The 18,593-nt window shown below is 49.2% G+C and overlaps 1 protein-coding gene across 1 annotated transcript in view; it reads right to left on the bottom strand.

Annotated features, from left to right (window-relative positions):
• The window catches only part of TFR2 (transferrin receptor 2), a gene marked incomplete at its 3' end in the record, with an annotated part of 146,688 nt that overhangs the window by 116,336 nt on the left and 11,759 nt on the right, over positions 1-18,593 (bottom strand). The window lies entirely within an intron of this gene.

Genomic DNA, 18,593 nt, shown 5'->3' with positions numbered 1-18,593 from the left:
ACGTTACTGTTAAATGGAGCCTCATGTTACTGGGGAGATGGAGCCACACATTACTGGGGAGATGGAGCCACACGTTACTGGGGAGATGGAGCCACACGTTACTGGGGAGATGGAGCCTCATGTTACTGGGGAGATGGAGCCACACATTACTGAGGAGATGGAGCCTCATGTTACTGGGGAGATGGAGCCACACACCACTGTCCCCATCCCAGGAGACGTAGGCTGCCTGTTCCGTTACCTCTCCTATCTCATGTATGACCCTCAGCTGATGGCTAGGGAGGTGCGTGAGCTAATCGCGAGGCACGTGGTGGACAACTGGGAGGTCTTCTCCATCATGTCCCATGACAGCCGTTCCATTGGCGATATGTCTATAGTGCATCGCTGGGTGTGTACAGCGGATAGGTCTGTGACTGACGTTGTATATCGGTCATCTGCTGGTGTGTACACACACGCGGCGATTGAATTACGATACCGGTTGCAGCGAGGATTCAATCACAAGTGATTGACAGGAAGCAAATGTTCGGTGGGAGGTAGCGGGGCGCGACGGCTAAAACGGAGGCATGTTACGGCCGTTTTCAGCAGGGTCTGTGATCCTGTACGTGGAAAAAATGGCTCCAGGCTCTTTGTGTACGGCAGCAATGCTGCATGACAACAGACTCGCTCAGGGAGTCGATGTTTGCCTGGACTGCGTCCGATGCTGCGTAAGTGTACACCATACTTACCTACTCTCCCAGAAGCTGCGGGAGGCTCCAGAATTTTCTGGGGAGCCCCCTGCACCCCAGCAAGAGTACCCGGATCTCCCGTAACTGAAGTGGGCAGGATAAGGAGATGATTGGCGGGAATTGCGGCAGAATTGTGCCATGACGGGGGTGGGGGCGGGGCCTAATGACATAGACGTCCTGCCCTGACCCTCAAAGTGGCCAGCTGGGTCTGCTCTCCAGGCATCTCCCGGGGAGCAGATAATAAATGCCGGCAAGTATGGCGCACACCGTCGCGGACAGCTACGAAGGCTCAAGTGGGCGTCTCAGTACAGGTCTCAGCAGCTGCTGCATTAGAATATTTTCGCACATGGACAGCTGCTAAAATCATAGCGGCGGCAGAAATAGCGCCTGGGACATTTTATTGATAAGACATTGGAAGTAATAAAATTAGACAATTGCCTAAAAGTTATTTAGCTGGAAGGAGAACTGAAATATGCTCTAGTTAGGGCCGAATTCAATTAGCCGCGAAAAGTGCCGTTTGGAGAAAAGTTTTCGTCGATTTGCCCAATTCGCCTATTTTCAACTTTTCTCCGTATTCAATTCCAGGATGTTTTTGCCTAAGGCGAAAACTTTACATGGAAAAATTGGCAAAAATGTTTCTCCACATAAAGGCCGGCGAATTGGAAGTGCAAAATCGCTATTTTGGGGTTTAAATGTGGGTATTTGATCCAGAACCCTTTGAACACCCCCCTTAATGACTAATCAGTAAAAAAACCTTACAAAAATAAATTAATTAAAACACCCCAAAAATGACATGTAATTTTTTGGGCAAATATGTAAAAAGTGTTCGAAAATAAGTAAAAAGTGAGTGTCTGTGGGGGGGGGCTGGTATTTTGGGGGGGTGTATGGATGACACAGGGGTTTTTGGGATTGCATGAGGCTGCAGCCGGTGTATTTTTAAATTTTTTTTAAATCTTTTTTTTTTTTCAATTTTTTTTATTTTAAATTGAAGCGTGGAAATAATTTACATATACATAATACAAAAAGATTACAATGCTGAATTCAATTACATATTTGAAATCTACAAATATTTAAATTTTCCATTTGTTATAATAATAATTTCTGTCACTCAAATAACATATACTGATACTTATTTAGCTCCTGATATTGTAAAAATAAAAAAGTAAAAACATATAATGAAGTGAAGTTCCGTCTGGCGTCCATCCACCGACCAAGCTCATATTCTTATTTTAGGAATACAGGGCCTGATTCAGAGCCGGAAGCTATTTGCGCTCGCTCGTTCAGAAAAAGGGGGTGGCTATTTAAAATATGAGATATGGTAAGAACTTACCCTTGTTATCTCTATTTCTACGAAGTCCATAGGGTTCCACAGGATACCTTGGGGGTATAGGTGTGACGTCAGTCGCAGGGCACCAAAGAGTTAAGCTTTCAGCCTCCCAGGATGCACTAGGTCCCCCTCCTATACCCCGCCCCCGGGCCAAGGCACCTCAGTTAGTTACCAAGCCATAGGCCGGAGGAGGAGAAGGAAGAGAGAGAACAAAGATCTGGACACATACAAGAATCACATTCTCACCAGAGGGAGAAGGAAAACCGGTGACCAGAGCAAAGCCCATCTGCAGCACAGGTGCGACAGGGCGGGAGTCCTGTGGAACCCTATGGACTTCGTAGAAATAGAGATAACAAGGGTAAGTTCTTACCATATCTCATATTTTCTACTTCAGGGTCCATAGGGTATCCACAGGATACCTTGGGGATGTCCCAAAGCAGTATCCTTTAAGGGTGGGGACGCTCCTGTGCAGAAAGGAGAATCCGCCGCCCGAAGGAAGCATCCTGAGAGGCGAAGGTGTCAAACCTGTAATACCTCACGAAGGTATGGACAGAAGACCACGTAGCAGCCTTGCAGATCTGAACTGCCGAGGCACCACGTCGAGCTGCCCACGAAGGACCCACAGACCTAGTGGAATGAGCCTTCAGAGAAGGAGGGACCGGTAGGCCTTCATGAAGATAAGCTTCAGAAATAGCCATACGGATCCAGACTGCCAAAGTTTGCTTTGAAGCAGGCCAACCCTTTTTACGGAAGCCATAGAGGACAAACAAAGCGTCCGACTTCCTAAACGAAGAAGTGCGGTCAACATAAGTCCTTAAGGCCCGCACAACATCCAAAGAGGCCTCACCCACGGAAAGACCCGGTGAGTTAAAGGCCGGAACAACTATTTCCTCGTTAATATGAAACTGGGAAACAACTTTGGGAAGAAACTCGGGCCGAGTGCGGAGCACTGCCCTGTTCCCATAAAAAACCAAGAAAGGGGGTCTACAAGAAAGAGCCCCTAACTCAGAAACACGTCTGGCCGAAGCAATGGCCAGAAGGAAAACAGTCTTAGCTGTTAGCCATTTAAGATCCACTGAGCCCAGTGGTTCAAACGGCGGTCCTTGGAGAGCCCTCAGGACCACAGCCAAATCCCAAGGCGCCACAGGTGGAACAAAGGGCGGCTGAATGCGGAGAACACCCTGCATAAAGGTGCGCACATCCGGGATTGTAGCAATCCTACGGTGAAACCAGACAGATAGGGCCGAAACCTGTACCTTCAAAGAAGCAAGGCGAAGCCCATGATCTAGTCCCGCTTGCAGGAAGGCGAGAATCCGAGACAGACGAAACTCCCGCGGTGCATAACCTCTCGGTCGACACCACTGGAAGAACGTATGCCACACGCGATGGTATATCCTCGCGGAAGACGGTTTCCGAGCTCGCAACATGGTACGCACCACAGAGCTGGAAAACCCCCGGGACCTCAGCATGGCCGTCTCAACAGCCACGCCGTCAAAGACAGCCGAGTCAGGTCCGGGTGAAGGCAAGGACCCTGAGACAGAAGGTCCGGTCGTAGCGGCAACCGCAGAGGAATGTCCACGGACAGACCCTGAAGGTCTGAGAACCAGTGCCGTCTGGGCCACGCGGGAGCTATCAACAGGAGCATCCCTCCTTCCTGTTTGAATTTCCGGATTACCCGTGGAAGAAGGGAGACCGGAGGGAACAGGTATGCGAACCGGAACGTCCACCGGACGGACAGAGCATCCACCAGAGACGCCCCTTCGTCTCTTGTGCGAGACCCGTACACCGGCAACTTGTTGTTGTGCCGGGACGCCATGAGGTCGATTTCTGGAAGACCCCACCTGTCCACCAGTAGTTGAAAAACGTCCGGGTGCAGGGACCATTCCCCCGGATGAACGTCCTGGCGACTTAGAAAGTCCGCCTCCCAATTGAGCACTCCCGGGATGAAGACCGCTGATATGGCCGGAAGATTGCGCTCCGCCCAAACCAGGATCCGAGAGACCTCTACGAGAGCCGCCCGACTGCGAGTTCCTCCTTGCCTGTTTATGTAGGCCACGGTGGTAGCGTTGTCCGACTGGACCTGCACCGGGCGACCCTGGAGAAACCGCTGTGCCTGCTGGAGAGCATTGAAGACCGCACGGAGTTCCAAGATATTTATTGGAAGCTCCGCTTCTGTCGGCGTCCACCTGCCCTGGAACAAGTGTGGACCCGAAACTGCTCCCCAGCCCCGAAGACTGGCGTCCGTTGTCAACAGGACCCAATTTGGAACCCAGAACGGACGTCCCTTGTTGAGGTGGGTCGTCTGTAACCACCACGTAAGGGACAGGCGAACCTCCTGGGTGAGCACAATCGTCTGGGACTTCATAGACTGAGTCAGCCCGTTCCACTTGGACAGGATCAGGTGCTGCAGAGGTCTGGAGTGAAACTGGGCGTATTCCACCATGTCGAACACCGACACCATGGAGCCCAGTAACCTCATCGCCGAGTGTAAGGACACCCGGCGGCTGTGCAGACAACTGCGCACCCTTGACTGTAAAGCAGAGATCTTGTCCTCCGTCACGAAGATCCTTTGCTGTCCCGAGTCCAATAAGGCTCCAAGATGCAGAATCCTCCGAGACGGGATTAGAGTGGACTTCTGCCAGTTGATTAGCCAGCCGTGCCGTTGCAGCAGTGCAATGGTCAGGTCCAAGTGGCGTAACAGGAGCTCTGGAGATCCTGCCACCAATAACAGGTCGTCCAAATACGGCAACATGCGGACTCCCTGCAGCCGCAGAGAAGCCGCCATGACCGCCATCACCTTGGTGAAAACACGTGGTGCTGTTGCCAGGCCAAAAGGTAACGCCCGAAACTGGAAGTGGTCGCTGCTGATTGCGAACCTGAGGAACTGTTGATGGCGCCAAAGAATAGGGACATGCAGGTAAGCGTCCTGTATGTCCAATGACACCAAGTAGTCCCCAGGTTCCAGCGCCAGAATGATGGACCGTAGGGTCTCCATCCGAAACTTCGGGACCCGCAAAGACTTGTTGAGTGCTTTGAGGTTGAGAATCGGACGATATGACCCATTGGGTTTCTGTACCAAAAATAGATTTGAATAGAAACCCTGGCCCCTCTGGGAGAATGGAACCGCCACTATAACTCCAGCCTGGAGCATAGTGTGCAATACCTTCCGCAGCTCCGTAGCCTTGTTCCGGTCTGATGGGAGACCCGTGGTGAAGAAGCGAGCCGGGGGTCTGTGCCGGAAGGAGAGGGCGTATCCGTGAGAAACCACCTCCAGAACCCAAGTGTCTGTCGTAGTGGTCGACCAACACTGGGCGAACTGTAGCAGGCGGCCTCCCACCCTGGGATCCCCCAAAGGGAGGTCCGGACCGTCAGGCCGCAGGCTTGTCATCTGGCTTGGGGGCCGGACGTCTGGTACTCCATGCCTGCTTCCGGGGCTTGACCGATTTCTTAGGGCCAGCCTGTCGAGGAAACGACTGTGGTTTGGGCCTGCCCTGGGCCCTAGATGACCGAAAGGACGATGGTCCAGAACCAGAAGGAGCAGCGGCCGACGGGAGACAGGCAGATTTGGCTGCCGCCAGAGTGGCCACAATCTTATCCAGATCCGGACCGAAGAGAACTTCTCCGGTAAACGGCAACGCTTCCAGACCTTTCTTGGAATCTGCGTCCGCCTTCCAGGATCGCAGCCACAAGGTGCGACGAGCAGCTACCGCTGCTGAAGAAATTCTAGACACCAGAGTACTAATGTCTAGAGCCGCCTCGTTGATGTAGGTGGCCGAATCACGGAGATTGCCAATCAACTCCGCCTGATCGGTCGGACAGTCGGATTCAAAAGAAGCCTCTAATGAATCCGCCCAGCGCTCCATCGCTCTGGCAACCCAGCAAATGGCCATAGCCGGCCGTGCTGCCCCCCCTGCAAGGGAATAAGCGGACTTCAGGCAGATTTCTACCTTGCGGTCCGTAGCATCCTTAAGGAAGGACATGGATGGCATCGGCAATGTGGCACTACGGACAAGACGGGTCACGTGAGAATCCACCTGTGGAGGGGATTCCCACTTCGCAAAATAATTATCCGCGAACGGATAAGCCACCGCCAGGCGTCTCTGCGGCTGGTATCTTTTGCCAGGTTGTTTCCACGCCTCCTCTAAATGGTCCACCAACTGACCCGAAAGAGGAAAGACTGTGGCATCGCCCTTCACATCTTTGAAAAAGGCATACTTAGATTTAGCCGCTGGGGGAACTTCGTCCTCAATCACCAAGGCTGTGCGGACCGCCCGAATAAGTCCAGGAATATATACTTTGGACTTAGCATCAGCGTCCTTAGTATGGAGAGGTTCCTGATCGTAAGGATCTAGAATCTCCCCATCATCAGACGTCCCTTCGTCATCCTCATAAGGAGCGGACAGAGACGCCACCGGCCTATTATGAGACCGCATCACAGACTCCCCTTGCAACACATCCGACAAGTGCTGTACAGAACTCGTCAGGGAGTTAACCCACGCTGGCTCCTGAGAACCCGGGAGCGGGGAAATAGGGAGACTGTGGGGTACCACCAATTGTCGTGGGAACCCCTGCATGGGTGACGACACCACAGACTGCTGGGACAAACCCATCGGAGTAAACGCGGGCTGCGGAGCTAACTGGCCCACTAAAGCTGTTAACGCCTGAGCGAAACAAGCCCAGGGCGGCTCCTGTACCGGTGCTGTAACCGTAATAGGCCGCGCCATGGACAAACACTGCCGGCAAAGGCCCTCCGCGCTACCCTCCCCCTCCGCTATCACGTGGTACACTGTAGCCGGAGGGGAAAATCACTTTCAGACATGATGGCACCACGTATGTGACCTCTCTCACCAATTAAGTATTAAATAGGCGAGAGACCACCCTGCAGCACCGCACCGCAAGGGCTTTAGCAGAAAGAACAGGGACAGTAATAAAGCTGACAGTTTAGATGAAGAAAAGATTACAGGCAGCAGCGCTAGCACAGTCACATACAATGCAGAGAAATAACAATTCCTGCACTAACAGCGCTGATCACTCAACTACACAGACACAGGGCCTGGTAGGACACACCGCTGCATACACAGACCTGACCACAGCGGAGGAGAGGTATGCGGGGGGACCCAGACCACGATGCTTCCGTCCAGCGCTTCCAGCAGCGTTCACCATGCGTTCTGGAGAAGATGGCCGCCGAGGAGCAGAGAGGAGGCTGGCCTGGGGGAGGAGCGCTGCCACAGGACCAGTCGGCAGCATGCAGAGAGGGCTGTGTGCAGCGGGGGAGGCGCCGGCTGTGAGACAGGGAAGGCGCGCTCCCCTGGCATGCATTTAACCCCTGGGACGCCGCAGCGCTACCGCTCTGCTGCGGTCCGCTGTCCCAGGGGGTAGTGGAAGCGCAGGTTGGTCGCCTGGCTCCACGCTGCAGCCAGTCCCCAGGGAGCCCCCTGCCTGGGGACTTAGGACCATGTGATCAGCGGGGACCCACCGCGGGACCCCGCTGCTTACCTCTGTCCCCCTTGAATCCGGCCATGGTCCGGAGCATCTGGGGTCACCGCTAGCTGTGACCCCAGACGCCCACCAGCATCCCCGGATCAGTACCGGCGTTCTGGTACCGGCGGGGTGTAGGGAAGACAGCATGGACGTCAGGACTGACTGTCCATGCTGTTCATCCAGTTGTGCAGCCACAGCTGCATGAAGAATAAGCTTCAGGGGCTCTTCTAGCCCCCACTCCAACATGTGCACCCGACTCCGGCCGGGCACCAAACTAAACTGAGGTGCCTTGGCCCGGGGGCGGGGTATAGGAGGGGGACCTAGTGCATCCTGGGAGGCTGAAAGCTTAACTCTTTGGTGCCCTGCGACTGACGTCACACCTATACCCCCAAGGTATCCTGTGGATACCCTATGGACCCTGAAGTAGAAATTAACCGTTCGCCCTTTGCGGTCTGTTGACGCCTCTATGTCTGAACGAGCGAGCCGTTCGCATCATATGTCATGTCCGCTATTTATTAGATTAATCGAGTATATCGAACGGCGTATGAACTGCTCGCTATTCTTGTGGTTGGATTTTCCTACCGCACTCATGCGAGCAGTTCTGACTATAAAACAACCAAGTGACGTGGTCGATGATGCTGCTTTATTAATTATGCACACCCATAAAACGCCCGTTTTGACCTTTTGGCACGCCTGCGTTCTGATCTCCACTCCCCGTTTTCTAGCGCCTTCCCCTGTTACCACCCACATACGCCTCCTCTTGTCACTCAAATTAGCAGGCACTCGCTATTTAGCGAGCACACGATTTTCGGCCGCACTGAGTGGTTCGCGCATGCGTATTACAATCCGTACGCATGCGCAGATGTGCGGACATCGCTCGGAACGAACGAGCGGCTCTGAATGAAGCCCACAGTCACCTTTCTGGTAAGTGAATTGGTGAGTCTGCCATCAATATCGGTGTCTCATACCGCTGTGTACGTTTTTTTAAATCTTAAATTTTAGAGACATCGGAATATACTAGTACCCATTTACAGGTACGCCAATTTAATGTCGGTACTAATTTTTTCAGAAAAAAAAATTATTAATTTCCACACAAATGCAAATATACATATAACAACCCTTTGCCTCAAAATAAGATCACTAAATACCTTTATTAGGGCTCCTACTACTATTCTATATTGATTCCCAGGGTCACTGAAGCTTTTTGTGGGGTACAGACTGATATCCCCCCCCCCCAAAAAAAAAAATGTCCTTTTTGCTAGTTTTGCTTTGTAAAACATTCGCCTATCCACGTTTTTGCCTGTATTACAATTGAATAGGGCGAAAAGCGGGGTGACGCGCGCGGAGAAAACATCACGGCAAAACAGGCGAATGAGGCGGATTCATTCCGCTCTTCGCCAGACGGCACTTTCGGCGGCTACTTGAATTCGGCCCTTAGGCCCTGATTCAGACCCACTCGCAAGCGGCTGTCCGCTCGCAAGTGGGTCGATGGTCTGCACTGAGCATGCGCACGACGGAGGGAGCTCCGTCGTGCGCATGCGCCAGACGCAACGAGCAAAGGAAAGTCCTTCGCTCGTTGTGTCTGATCAAAGGGGGCGTGCTGTCGATGTTGATTGACAGCACGCCCCCTTTGGTGGGCGTGCCGGAGGCGTGCCTCCCTGACGGGGGCGTTCCCAAGGGAACGCCTCCCGTCAGAAGCCGGCTCTGATAGAGTTAAAATCACTCCGGGCCTTGCGGTTGAAAACCTCAACCGCAGGCTCCGGCTCGCAGTTTCGATGGTCGCGATGGTCACGACCATCGCGGCCATCAAACTGCACGCTCGTATAGGCTGTGGGTGGTGACCCACAGCTATACGAGCGTCCAGGGGGACGCTCCATAGTTATGGAGGACGGCCCTCATTCAGAGCGTGCGCTCTGCTCAGAGTGTACGGCTCTGAATGAGGGCCCTAGTGTCAAACGTTTTGTGCATTAATTTAATGAGAATGAGAGCTGTATTGTTAGAGTAAAATATTAGGAAGTTGTGATACCGTTCATTTGTGAAGCACAATCTTTGTGTAGGTTATCTTTGTAAATTGTGTTATCACTTACATTCAAACAGAATAAATGGATATTTAGGATATATAATTACTAACCTACCGTTAACAAAATCCTAATACCTTATATTTAAACTTTGTCACAAGTGGTTGTGAATGAATTGTGTCTGGGGGTCCTAACTACTCGTGTTCTCTAATTTAATCCAAAATGGTGAAAACGTGCAAAGTCTGATACTTTCCTGGAAATTATGTTTTGCCTCGTTAGGATATTGGGTTTTGGTGGGAGGAACCGAATAACAATCTGGTTTTACTCAGTACCCCAATATATGGTTATATCGGATCTGAGTCAGAACCCTCATCTCTCAGAGTATATGGCCTGATTCAGAGATGAACGCCATTCCGATGTTAACGCAGTTTAGCGATTATCGGTCTACGCATGCTTCCCAGCCGCATTGCGCACGCCCTGCGAATGAATTGCGATCGCGCACGCTGTGAGGATTCACTCGGCATTGAGTCACAGGAAGAGACCGTTACGTGGGTGGCTACGGGGATTTCTTGCGGGCGTGTCGGAGCCGTTTGTAGGGCGTGTGCTAGCCAGTGTCTGCGACCGCGCACCCTGTGAGGATTCACTCGGCATTGAGTCACAGGAAGAGACCGTTACGTGGGTGGCTACGGGGATTTGTTGCGGGCGTGTTGGAGCCGTTTGTAGGGCGTGCTAGCCAGCGTCTGCGACCGCGCATGCACAGGACGAACCTCCAGCGTCTCAATTACCGCGGCTATTCTGAGTGACTATAGACTTACTCCAGCTCTCGATGAATCGAGGATCTGCGCAGAACGCTGCTTTTGTGTACACAGTTGCGGGCAGCTACGAGGGCTCCGGTGGGCGTCTCCATACAAAATCTGCCGCCTGTTATATTAGCTACAGCGATACAGGAGAGTGTACAGCTGCGTATTCGTTACCGTCCCTCTCTGAATCAGCCCCAATGTGATCTCCAGTCCCATCACAGACGTTATCAGATTACACTACATTATAGCAGGGGGGTAACAGTGTCAGGGCCCTGACAAAGACCAATGCTGCCATAGTCTGGGGCCCACATCTGTTCCTAGTGCTTTTGGAGGACCCCCCTTCTGTCTCTGTGATGGCGCAATCCGGGCACCTGTGATTACAGGAGAGAGAGGATCCAATCAGCGGCTGTGTGAGGAACATTCACTTCCAGATAGCCAATGGGAGTGCAGTATGTGTGTCAGAGTGAGTGTGAGTGTCCTCGCTCATGACTGTATGTGTGTTGGAGTCACTAAGTTTGTCCTTGTTAGGGAGTGTAGACGTATCGGAGTGAGTGTCCTTACGGGTGAGTGTATGTGTGTCGGAGTGATTGTGAGTGTCCTTGTTAGTGAGTGTATGTATGTGTGTGCTGTTAATATGTGTCGGAGTGAATGTGTGTGTCCTTTTTAGTGAGTGTGTACATGTCACAGAGAGACTCCATGTTAGTGAGTGTGTCAGAGTGAGAGGCAGTGTCTTTGTTAGTGAGCGTGTGTGTCAGAGTGAGTATGTGTGTTGCAGTGAGTGTCCATGTTAGTGAGTGTATGTGTCAGAGTGTCATTGTGTCAGAGTGAGTGTCCTTGTTAGTGAGTGTGTCAGATTGAGTGTGTGTCAGAGTGAGTGTCCTTGTTAGTGAGTGTGTCAGAGTGAGAGTGTGTGTCAGAGTGTGTGTCCTTGTTAGTGAGTGTGGCAGATTGAGTGTCCTTGTTAGTGTCAGATTGAGTGTGTGTGTGTAGGTGTCAGAGTGAGTGTCCTTGTAAGTGAGTGTGTCAGATTGAGTGTATGTGTCAGAGTGAGTGTCCTTGTTAGTGAGTGTGTCAGAGTGTCATTGTGTCAGATTGAGTGTGTCAGTGTCAGTGTGAGTGTCCTTGTTAGTGTGTGTCAGAGTGAGAGTGTGTGTCAGAGTGAGTGTCCTTGTTAGTGAGTGTGTCAGTTTGTGTGTGTCAGTGTCAGAGTGAGTGTCCTTGTAAGTAAGTGTGTTAGATTGAGAGTGTGTGTCAGAGTGAGTGTCCTTGTTAGGGAGTGTGTCAGAGTGAGAGGCAGTGTCTTTGTTAGTGAGCGTGTTTCTCAGTGAGGGTGTGTGTCGCAGGGAGTGTCGATGTTAGTGAGTGTATGTGTCAGTGTCATTGTGTCAGATTGAGTGTACATGTCAGTGTGAGTGTCCTTGTTAGTGAGTGTGTCAGAGTGAGAGTGTGTGTCTGGGCAGCCACGCCCCCGGCATGCCCACCAAAGGGGGCGTGCTGTCACTCACCATCGACAGGTGCAGGGAAGAGCCCCGGGATTCAGACCAAGCCTGGGGTTTTCGGGAGAGGGGGGACCCATTTTGTAGGGGGTCCCCACCACCCAAGATCCCCGGCTTGGCCTGACCGACTTGGGGTGATAATGCTTTGGCCCTGGAGACCCGGTAATAGGGTATCCTGGCTGTGGCATTATACCCCGGTCGTTTTGGGTCCGGTGCTGGTTTTAAATATAGGGGGACCCCTACGCAATTTTTTTCCCCTATATTTAAAACCAGGACTGGCCCTGCAGCCTGGTGCTGGTACCTAAATTACAGTGGAACCCTACTCACTTTGTTCCCCATAATTTTAGGTAACAGGACAGGCTGACAAGTCCAGGGCTGGTTAGGCTTTTGGGGGTGGACCCCACGTAATTTTTTTAAATATTTTAACCCGTTTTTAGCTAAATAAAGGCAGAAACATACACAAATCACAATGATTTGTGTATGTTTCAGGCTAACTCGCAGCTCAGGAGGTGGAGAGTTTGACAAGTGATTTGGGCAGAGAGTTTGTTGCCATCTCACCCGAGCTTGCCATCCCGATTCTTGGTAAATTTGAGAGATGTATATTTTAGATGAAAAGTACTTCCGATTTGCCCGATGGTGAGTTGATTCGAGTTAGCTATCTCCCCCGAGTTTTACGAGTAAGAAGAGAGAAATCTCTATCTCGCCCGACTTTACCTTTAGTAAATTTGTGAGATGAAAATCAACCCTAAAAATCACCCGAGATTGGCATCTCGATCAATCTCCATTCTTAGTAAATTTACCCCTTAGAACAGGGATGGGGAACCTCAGGCCCGGGGGCCGTATAAGGCCCGCGGAATCATTTGGTCTGGCCCTGTCAGCTTTTTTATGCTAGCCTGACCTGGCTAGCAGGGTGCCTAGATCGGCACCCTGCAGCCAGAATCTATGCAGCAGTGCCGCCTGCAGCGTCCTTAGGATGCATCAGACGGTCACACCGCTGCCCTTACAGCTCCCCGGAGCATTCTTAAAATGCTCCGGACATTGCTGTAATCACCACAGATTGTGACCCCCACCCCTGTGTGATGTCACATGGAGAGGGGCGTGGCCTGCACCGGGCCCGCAAATAATGTTATATATATCAAAATGGCCCCCGGCAGAAAAAAGGTTCCCCACCCCTGTCTTAGAATCCTATATGACTTTCAGCTAGCACTGGTATATCAAATATATATATTGATACACAAAGAAGTGCCGGCGCCAACTTGGAGTTAGTTCAGAGGATTTACTAAAATATATATAAATATACGTACTCCCTTAGTGTAATAGGGTGTCAGTTAATCCCAATGTGAAAGGACTTTTGGAGTAGCCCTTAGTAGTGAAATGTTAAAAGTGTATGAGCGACTGACGTATATTAGTGCAATTATTTATAAAATGTGCAATTTTAACCAGCAAAACATAATACACAGAGTGTATATAGATGAAAAATATTATCACAATTTAATAGTAAAAATAAATACACACAACATACATGTAAATAGATACTGCTGATGTTTGCACAAGGTGTGCTAATAAATTAATTATCCACAATGTGCAAAAAGTGCTTATAAATATTTTAAAAATTGTTAAATACAATTCAACTGTTTAAAAGCGAGTAGAATTCATATATTTATATATTTAAAATATCCAGTATCACAGAGGAATCAATAACTAAAAACAAGTAAAAAACTCATTAAAAAGTTCCAAACTCGTTTTTTAAAAAAAATAAGAAGTTTGAGTGGAATATAATGCTTATCTGTAATAGTTCATTTCAGGCAATGGCAGCTAGCCCAACGCGTTTCATCCACTTGGGGACTTCATCAGGGGGTGCTTGCAAACAGGGTTTGCCACTTTTTATACCCTTTGTGAGACAGGACTCCAATTATCTTGTTAGGGCCATCTTTGACATCACTTCCGGGTTAGTCACATCCGGAAGTGCGCTCTTTTTGTAAAACATTTAAAACAAATTGGAAACATGTAGATTTAACAAACATCATCCTTAATAGACTGTCCATAAGTCTAATATCAGTTCCAGGTTCGTTATGTTTCCAATTTGTTTTAAATGTTTTACAAAAAGAGCGCACTTCCTGATGTGACTAACCCGGAAGTGATGTCAAAGATGGCCCTAACGAGATAATTGGAGTCCTGTCTCACAAAGGGTATAAAAAGTGGCAAACCCTGTTTGCAAGCACCCCCTGATGAAGTCCCCAAGTGGATGAAACGCGTTGGGCTAGCTGCCATTGCCTGAAATGAACTATTACAGATAAGCATTATATTCCACTCAAACTTCTTATTTTTTTAAAAAACGAGTTTGGAACTTTTTAATGAGTTTTTTACTTGTTTTTAGTTATTAATTCCTCTGTGATACTGGATATTTTAAATATATGAATTCTACTCGCTTTTAAACAGTTGACTTGTATTTAGCAATTTTTAAAATATTTCTAAGCACTTTTTGCACATTGTGGATAATTAATTTATTAGCACACCTTGTGCAAACATCAGCAGTATCTATTTACATGTATGTTGTGTGTATTTATTTTTACTATTAAATTGTGATAATATTTTTCATCTATATACACTCTGTGTATTATGTTTTGCTGGTTAAAATTGCACATTTTATAAATAATTGCACTAATATACGTCAGTCGCTCATCACCTAATACACTTTTAACATATATAATATATATACTTACTTGTTAGTGAGTGTGTCAGAATGAGTGTGTGTGTCAGAGTGAGTGCAAGTGCCCTTGATAGTGAATGTGTCAGAGTGAGTTTGTGTCAGTGTCAGAGTGAGTGTTCTTGTTAGTGAGTGTAAGAGTGAGTGTCCTTGTTAGTGAGTGTGTCAGAGTGAGTGTGTTTGTCATTAACAGTATGTGTCAGAGTGAGTGTCCTTGCTAGTGAGTGTGTCAGAGTGAGTGTCCTTGTTAGTGAGTGTGTCAGGGTGAGTGTCCTTGTTAGTGAGTCAGAGTGAGTGTCCTTGTTAGTGAGAGTGTCAGAGTGAGTGACCTTGTTAGTGAGTGTGTCAGAGTGAATGTGTGTGTGTCAGCAAGAGTATGTGTCAGAGTGAGTGTCCTTGTTAGTGAGCATGTCAGAGTGAGTGTCCTTGTTAGTGTGTCAGAATGAGTGTCGTTGTTAATGAGTCAGAGTGAGTGTCCTTGTTAGTGAGCGTGTCAGAGTGAGTGTCCTTGTTAGCCAGTGTGTCAGAGTGAATTTGTGTGTCAGTAAGAGTATGTGTCAGAGTGAGTGTCCTTGTTAGTGAGTGTGTCAGAGTGAGTGTCCTTGTTAGTGAGTGTGTGTGAGTGTCCTTGTTAGTGAGTGTGTGAGTGTCCTTGTTAGTGAGTGTGTCAGAATGAGTGTCCTTGTTAGTGAGTCAGAGTGAGTGTCGTTGTTAGTGAGCGTGTCAGAGTTAGTGTGTGTGTCAGTAAGAGTATGTGTCAGAGTGAGTGTCCTTGTTAGTGAGTCAGAGTGAGTGTCCTTGTTAGTGAGTGTGTCAGTGTCCTTGTTTGTGAGTGTGTCAGAGTGAGTGTCCTTGTTAGTGAGTGTGTCAGTGTGAGTGTCCTTGTTAGTGAGTGTGCCAGAGTGTGTGTCTGTAAGAGTGTGTCAGAGTGAGTGTCCTTGTTAGTGAGTGTGTGTGTCAGTAAGAGTATATGGCAGTGTCCTTGTTAGTGAGTGTGTCAGAGTGAGTGTGTCAGTAAGAGTATGTGTCAGAGTGAATGTCCTTGTTAGTGAGTGTGTCAGAGTGAGTGTGTGTCAGTAAGAGTATGTGTCAGAGTGAGAGTCCTTGTTAGTGAGTGTGTCAGTGTGAGTGTCCTTGTTAGTGAGTATGCCAGAGTGTGTGTCCGTAAGAGTGTGTCAGAGTGAGTGTCCTTGTTAGTGAGTGTGTGTGTCAGTAAGATTATATGGCAGTGTCCTTGTTAGTGAGTGTGTGTGTCAGTAAGAGTATGTGTCAGAGTGAGTGTCCTTGTTAGTGAGTGTGTGTGTCAGTAATAGTATGTGTCAGAATGAGTGAGTGTGTCAGTAAGAGTATGTGTCAGAGTGAGTGTCCTCGTTAGTGAGTGTGTCAGTGTGAGTGTCCTTGTTAGTGTCAGAGTGTATGTGTCAGAGTGAGTGTCCTTGTTAGCGAGTGTGTCAGAGAGAGTGTGTCAGAGTGAGTGTCCTTGTAAGTGAGTGTGTCAGAGTGAGTGTGTGTGTCAGAGTGATTGTCCTTGTTAGTGAGTGTGTGTGTCAGAGTGAGTGTGTGTGTCAGAGTGAGTGTCCTTGTTAGTGAGTGTGTCAGAGTGAGTGTCCTTGTTGGTGTATGTGTGTACAGACTAGAAAAGAGTTTCTTACACATTAACCAGTTATAATAGTAGAAAATGGATGTAGGACAATGGCCCTCATTCAGAGCCGTACGCTCTGAGCAGAGCGCACGCTCTGAATGAGGGCCGCCCTCCATAAAAATGGAGCGTCCTCCTGGACGCTCGTATAGCTGTGGGTCACCACCCACAGCCTATACGAGCGTGCAGTTTGATGGTCGCGATGGTCGTGACCATCGCGACCATCGAAACTGCGAGCCGGAGCCTGCGGTTGAGGTTTTCAACCGCAAGCCCCGGAGTGATTTTGGCTCTATCAGAGCCAAAATCACTCCCACTGACATCACTAGTGATGTCAGTGGGCCGGCTTCTGACGGGAGGCGTTCCCGTGGGAACGCCCCCATCAGGGAGGCATGCCCCCGGCACGCCCACCAAAGGGGGCATGCTGTCAATCAACATCGACAGCACGCCCCCTTTGATCAGACACAACGAGCGAAGGAAAGTCCTTTGCTCGTCGCGTCTGGCGCATGCGCACGACGGAGCTCCCTCCGTCGTGCGCATGCGCAGAGCACAACATCGACCCACTTGCGAGCGGACAGCCGCTTGCGAGTGGGTCTGAATCAGGCCCAATGTCCGGTGTAACGCACTGTACCTATCACCAGGAGATCAGTTTCCTCTTTATAGTCTATAGTCACCCATATCAGCACATAGGTACAGCCATAAGATGTATTTACGGGATGTGTTCAATATTCCGACCTCGAGGTTTCTGAAGGACATATTCCACGTTGTCCACAAATATGAAACAATTATTTAAAACAATTATATTACCACATCCTTCCTCTTACCCAGTGGTTCCAAAACTCAACCATTACAGTCCAGGTTTTAACGATATGCATGCTCGAGCACAGGTAACAGTTAATTTGGTTAAACCATCTGGGCTCAAGCATGGATATAATAAACCTGGACTATGCTAGTGGAGCTTGGGAACCTCTGCTCTGATCTTTGCTGGGCATTCTATATTACCTCATAATATTACATATAATCAATGCACATCTACTAAGTAAGCAATCTGCTAATGGACAGATCACCCATAATTCCTTCATATCTGATCACCGTCAGATCACCCATAATTCCTTCATGTCTGATCACCCAGAGATCACCCATAATTCCTTCATATCTGATCCCCCACAGATCACCCATAATTCCTTCATGTCTGATCACCCACAGATCACCCATAATTCCTTCATATCTGATCCCCCACAGATCACCCATAATTCCTTCATATCTGATCCCCCACAGATCACCCATAATTCCTTCATATCTGATCCCCCACAGATCACCCATAATTCCTTCATGTCTGATCACCCACAGATCACCCATAATTCCTTCATATCTGATCCCCCACAGATCACCCATCATTCCTTCATATCTGATCCCCCACAGATCACCCATAATTCCTTCATATCTGATCACCCACAGATCACCCATAATTCCTTCATATCTGATCACCCTCAGATCACCCATACTTCCTTCATATCTAATCGCCCACAGATCACCCATAATTCCTTCATATCTGATCACCCTCAGATCACCATAATTCCTTCATATCTAATCGCCCACAGATCACCCATAATTCCTTCATATCTGATCACCCACAGATCACCCATAATTCCTTCATATCTGATCACCCAGAGATCAGCCATAATTACTTCAAATCTATATAATCACAGTACACAGAGGTCCTATCTCCCTGGGGGAGATGTATCTAGCACAGCCTGTAAAATTACAGAAGCTGATTGGTGGCTTTGGGCAACTTCTCCTCTATCTCTCTCTCCAAGGCTTGGTACATCTCCCCCCTCACATTCCTTGGTACACACAGCAAGTCCTGCGTCCCAAGTCTTTGTCCAGTCTACATGGGTCTAGGGGACATTACCGCCCAATCACCCCGATTATATTGTGCCAGGCAGCTGCCGTGTTTTCGTACCTCTCCCATGACTGTTCCCAAGCATCTTGTCCGTCTCTCTGTATCTACATTGATCTAAACCGTTTGCATCGCTTTCATTTTCACTCAATGATCTCATGTTTCCTGTTATTGTTCCCTTTCTGCGTTTCTACCAGATGGCACCGGGGGCTGATTTGGGAGTAACTTTGCACCTGGGTATAACCATGCTGATGGCACCGGATGCTGATTCAGGAGTCACTTTGCACCTGGGTATAACCATGCTGCACTCGGGGGCGGCGTGATGCGGTAAGTGACATCAGCATTGCGTCGTCCCAGCCTGAAATCGGCCACCACTTAGTTCACTATTTTTAGAAGCGCCGTGCAAGCGGGCACGGCACCAATTTAAATTGCAATAGGCAGCAGGAGCTACTTGACCATGGCTCGCGGACTGGCAGCCAAAGAAGCAGCTCTGCCCTTTTGTGGCA

The sequence above is a fragment of the Taudactylus pleione genome, unplaced genomic scaffold (genome assembly GCF_031769625.1).
Source record: "Taudactylus pleione unplaced genomic scaffold, aTauple2 ptg001917l, whole genome shotgun sequence".
Lineage (NCBI taxonomy): Eukaryota > Metazoa > Chordata > Amphibia > Anura > Myobatrachidae > Taudactylus > Taudactylus pleione.
Note: the sequence above shows the minus strand (reverse complement) of the source record. Positions and strands in the feature narration are given on the sequence as shown.